Raw genomic sequence first — 6000 nt, 5'->3', positions numbered from 1 at the left:
GTAACTGAAGTCCATAAATCAATGTAGAGAAGCATAACCAGTGACTCTGATTTTTATGAGCTGTTTAAGAAACTAACGTTGGTCTAATTGTTTGAAAGCTTTCTCATAAAATGGTATGAATGGAATCTTTAATTTCTATTTGAAGAAATAGGATCTTAAACTTTGAATCTAATAGACACTAAATCCAACTTTAAACCTTCCACAGCTTAGAAAATGAACAACCAGGCAATTAAAGTATTCAGGGTGACTTCCAAGATCTAACACCAAGCTCAAATTCCTCCCAAACAACACATTAATTAATTACCTGGGTGCCACATAAGGCATTCAAGATTCTCAGGTAGATCTGCTGCTGCTTGTCATTTATATCAACAAATTGGATGATAATGTGGATAACTGGATCAGCAAATCTGTGAATGACACCAAGATTGGGGGTATCGTAGGCAGCGAGGAAGACTATCATGCCTTGCAGTGTGATCTGGACCAGCTGGAAAAATGGCAGATGGAAATTAATGCGGACAAGTGTGAGGTGTTGCACTTCAGTAGGACCAATCAGGTTTGGTCTTAGACAATGAACAGCAGGACGCTAAAGAGTGCAGTGGAAAAAAGGGGATATGGGAGTACAGGTCCATTTTTCATTGAAAGTGGCATCACAGGTAGATAGGGTCATAAAGAAAGCTATTTGGCTCATTAGCCTACATAAATCAAATTATTGAGGATGGGATGTTTTGTTGAAATTGTGTAAGACATTGGTGAGGCCTGATTTGGAGTACTGGGTGCAGCTTTGGTCACCTACCTACAGGAACATTGTAAGTAAGCTTAAAAGAGTACTCAGAAAACTTACAAAGATGTTGCTGGGTCTGGAGGACCTGAGTTATGTGGAAAGATTGAATAGGTTAAGGGTTAATTCCTTGGAATTTGGAAGACTGAGAGATTATTTGATAGATGTATACAAAATTATAAGAGGTATAGATAGGGTAGGTGCAAGCAGGCTTTTTCCACTGAGGTTGGGTGGGATGACAACCAGAGGTTAAGGATGAAAGGTGAAAAGTTTAAAGGGAACCTGAGGGGAAATTTCTTCATTCGTAGGGTCCTGACAGTGTGGAACAAGCTGCCAGAGCACATGGTGCGTGAAAGCTCAATTTGAGCATTGAAGAGAAGTTTAGGTAGATGGTAGGGGTATGGAGGCCAATGGTCCTGGTGCAGGCCAATGGGAGTAGGCAGTTTAATTGGTTAATCATGGATTAGATATGCTGAAGGGCCAGTTTCTCCGCGGTATTTTTCTATGACTCTATCACTCTATGGATGGGAAGTTCTAGAATTAGGGAGTGTAGTTTCAGAGTAAGGAATTGCCCAGTTTAACTGGTGATGAGAAGAAATTCCTTCACTCGGAGGACAGTGATCCTTTGGATTACTGTACCACAGAAAATTGTGCAGTTATCCAATATACTCAAGGACCCCTCCTTAAGCCCATCCCCCATACGAGGGCAAAGGCCACTGACTGCAGCTCCCCAGAGTCCTCTGTTCTAGGCCAATCTTTCCTGGATGCTCAGCCTTGTGGTTTTCCTGGACTTGAGGCTTTTACCACATGACTTTTTATTTTGTGATGAAGACAAATTGCTGCACTGCAATCTGCCATCCCCACACAGCGAGTAAACTAAAATCATCTCTGTTGCTTCAGTTTACCTGGAAATTTCTGACCAGTTTCAGTGTTTTAAACCACTAGAAATCTCGATGAAAGTACTATCCAATTAGTTCTTACAGCTTCAGCAACATCCAATTGCAACAGAGTCTGTTTATCCCCTCATCCCTGCCTTTACTCTTCTGCTCGGTGTGACCTCTCTCTCTCCTCTCTCTCACTTGCTTGTCCTCCACACACTATGTCCAAATCGAAGATGCAATGGGCTGTAGTAAAGTGATAATTAATGAAAATGTGTGAAATAGAACATAGAACATAGAATAGTACTGGACATTACAGGCTCTTCGGCCCACAATGTTGTGCTGACCCTAAAACCCTGCCTCCTATATATCGTCCCCACCTTAAATTCCTCCATATACCTGTCTAGTAGTCTCTTAAACCTTACTAGTGTATCTGCCTCCAACACTGACTCAGGCAGTGCATTCCACGCACCAACCACTCTCTGAGTGAAAAACCTTCATCTAATATCCCCCTTGAACTTCTCACTCCTTACCTTAAAGTCATGTCTCCTAGTATTGAGTAGTGGTGTCCTGGGGAAGAGGCGCTGGCTATCAACTCTATCTATTCCTCTTAATATCTTGTACACCTCTATCATGTCTCCTCTCATCCTCCTTCTCTCCAAAGAGTAAAGCCCTAGCTCCCTTAATCTCTGATCATAATCCATACTCTCTAAACCAGGCAGCATCCTGGTAAATCTTCTCTGTACCCTTTCCAATGCTTCCACATTCTTCCTATAATGAGGTGACCAGAACTGGACACAGTACTCCAAGTGTGGCCTAACCAGAGTTTTATAGAGCTGCATCATTACATCACGACTCTTAAACTCTATCCCTCGACTTATGAAAGGCAACACCCCATAAGCTTTCTTAATTAGCCTATCTACCTGTGAGGCAACTTTCAGGGATCTGTGGACAGGTACCCCCAGATCCCTCTGCTCCTCCACACTACCAAGTATCCTGCCATTTACTTTGTACTCTGCTTTGGAGTTTGTCCTTCCAAAGTGTACCACCTCACACTTCTCTGGGTTGAACTCCATCTGCCACTTCTCAGCCCACTTCTGCATCCTATCAATGTCTCTCTGCAATCTTTGACAATCCTCTATACTATCTACAACACCACCAACCTTTGTGTCGTCTGCAAACATCTCATTGTTGACCAAATCATACAGAGTATGAGATGTTGTGTATTTAATATTTTCGTAATATTTGAGTAATATTGTAAATATATTGTTTAATTAAGCATTCTTTGTTGTTTAAATAATTCATTATGGATTTATGTGAAAGTACGTGAATGGCATACATCACTAGGCCACCATGTTATGCATGTGCACCTCACTTAAAGAAAAAAAATCTAAGACATGCATTTTCAGCTCCATGTTTCCTTTCAATTATTTTTATGTTTTAGAGTTACAAAATATAACTGTGTGGCAACAAGGAAGCTTTAAACAAACCTGAGCTGCCTACCTACCTGTTGAAATGCAGCGAGATATTTGAGTTAAAATGAAGCGCAACAAGAAATGATCGAGTAAAAAAACAACACAGCATGTGCTTCTTAGGGAAAAGACAGAGGTGGTCGAGTTAAAAAAAAGGCAGAAAACAGACAAATTCACAGGTTCATTAACAGTGAGTAACCAGTGATAATAATCATAAACTAAAAACGCAGAAATAGCTCTCTAAATTGGAAAGATAGACACATTTGATTGCACAACAGATAACTGGATATTATATACAGAGCAAATTGAGCAATATTTTAAAGCAAATGGAGTAGCCAGTTTTGTTGAGTGCATTGGGCGGTAGAGCATACAGTTTGCTTAGAGGATTGACAGCTACAACCAAGCTTTGAGCAAAACTTTACTGATATTGTGAAATTAATGCAGGAACATTTAGAACCAAAACCATTGTTGACTGCAGAACGATTTAGGTTTCATAAGTGGAATCAAAAGGAAGAGCAATCCATTTCAGTGTATGTGACTGAATTGAGGAAGCTGTCTGAAAATTGTCAGTTCAATGATGGCCTTAATGATGCACTGAGAGATTGTTTACTTTCTGGACTCTTACAAGAAAGCATTCAAAATGGCACCTAACTGAGGTACAACTCAGATTTAAACAAACAGTCAAAATAACTGTATCAATGGAAACAGTAGGCAGAAATGCAATTGAGTTACAATCAGGAATGAAAGCTAGTGTGACCAAAATTGCAAAGTCTCACCAGAAACCAGCCTAGCTGAACAAATTGCATTACCATTTTCCCAGGAGTTCACTAACACCAGTCAAATGCAGGTTTAAAGGCAAAATTATTCCACAAAATGAGTTTGAATGGCATTTCAAACTGAAGCCTATAGATATCCAGCCAAGAACTTATACTGGAGAAAAGATAACTCCTGTGGGATGATATTCATAACATAGAAATACAAAGCCAACAAGCCACATTGGGCTTGTATGTGGTGAAAAAACAGGAGGACCAGCATTGTGGGGTCGTGAGTGGCTGAGACAACTACAACTTGATTGGAAATCCATCCAGCGTTTGCATGGCACATCCCCTCCAATAGTCAACTGAAAGTGAATTAAGAAAGCTACTGGATGATGCGACAGCACAGTTCAAGGATGGCATTGGAAAACTCAAACATATCAATGGTAAAATAGAGTTAAATGAAAATGCCATGCTAAAGTTTTGCAAAACCTGTCCGGTTCTTTGTACTACCCAAGATAAAATAGCATATCACATGGAATTCTTTCCAAGTTTGAGTGAAGCCCATGGGCATTGCCAGTGGTCCCAGCTGCCAAGAAGTTCAAAGTTCAAAGTATGTTTATTATTGAAGTATCTATACAGTATACAACCATGAGGTTTATTTTCCTGCAGGCAAACACAAAAACAAATAACACAATAGAACCTTTTTCTTACCTCAATGTGTGAAAAAAGAACCAAATATGCAAACAATAAAAAGTAAACAAGTAACATTAACCGCAGAGTCCACAGCTGCAGAATGAGTTCCATTCAGCATTGAAGTGCCCTGATCAAATCGCGATCAAAAGTGATAAACAAAAAACACAAGGAACAAACTGCAGTCTCCGAAAGTGAGTCCACTTTTGTGGAGTGTATAGAGCCCATCCAAAAGCCCAGGGCTGCAGGGCAATAGGCGCACCCAAACCCAATGGCTTGGGGTTCAAAGCTTCTGCACCTTCTACCCATCAGCAGCGTAAAAAGGACTGTCAAATGCAAGCAGGCAGAGCTGAACACCTGTTCATTTTCCTCTCTAGTCCTCAATGATATTAATCTTGCTGGGCGCTTTAAGCATCATGGAGTAATAGAGCCAACCACATGTTTGTGTTCTGCCAATAAACATAGTCTACACCTCCAGTGTCAGCTATAGCTGTACGTAGCTGTAGCAAATCCCCCAGAAAATCACAGAAGTAACAGATCTTTCAGTTGGCTGAAAACTATGTTCTTAAAAGAGAAGTTACAGGCTGCAATTGATTGCAGTTCAGAAGAAGAAGAAGAAGTATATTTAGGAGAAGAAGAGTATTTGGTATCTTTCTGGTGTCACCTTGCCGGATGACAGAATGGATCTGCAGACATCTGTAGTGATTTTAAGGTCACAATCAATCCAAGTAAATTAATACCCCCTACCCAGGATGGCGATTATCTTTGCAAACCTTTCTGGAGGAAAACACTTCAGCAAAGTGCACTTAGCTGAGGCCTACCTAGAGATGGAGATGGTAAAAGAGTCCAGATTTTTTCTCACCATAGACACTCATAAAGAGCTTTAGCGCTATAATAGGTTTATTTTTGGAGTAGAATCTGCACATGTACTCTGGCAGAAAGCTATAGACCAGGTATTGCATGGCTCTCCAGACACTCAGTATAACCTAGATGATATCATTGGAGGAGAAGATGGCGGCGTGACGCAGCATGCGCAGCTCTCCGGTGAAATGATATTGAATTTGTAAGTAGGATGCCGTGCACAGTTCTGATTTGATGGAGACAGCCGTGAGAGCACGGAGGAACATCTGGAGTAACTTCTGAAATGCCCGGTTCTCTGCCGCTGCTACTGTGTGATCGAGAATTTCCAGAGAGAAGGCCCCAGGCTGGGGTCAAAGCGTTCGGCAGAGATGGTGCTTGGTGCTCAGTGTCGGAGATCAGAGCTCGAAGTTTTCGGATGACTGAGAGTTGGACTGTGGTTGGGTATGGCAGGGAGAGTTTTCTTCCATCTGCGTGAGATGTGGGACTTTCGAGAGACTTTGAACTTTTTTACCGTGCTCACGGCCTGTTCTTCATCAGGTTACGGTATTGCTTGCACTATTATA

The sequence above is a fragment of the Mobula hypostoma genome, chromosome 23 (genome assembly GCF_963921235.1).
Source record: "Mobula hypostoma chromosome 23, sMobHyp1.1, whole genome shotgun sequence".
NCBI lineage: Eukaryota > Metazoa > Chordata > Chondrichthyes > Myliobatiformes > Myliobatidae > Mobula > Mobula hypostoma.
Note: the sequence above shows the minus strand (reverse complement) of the source record.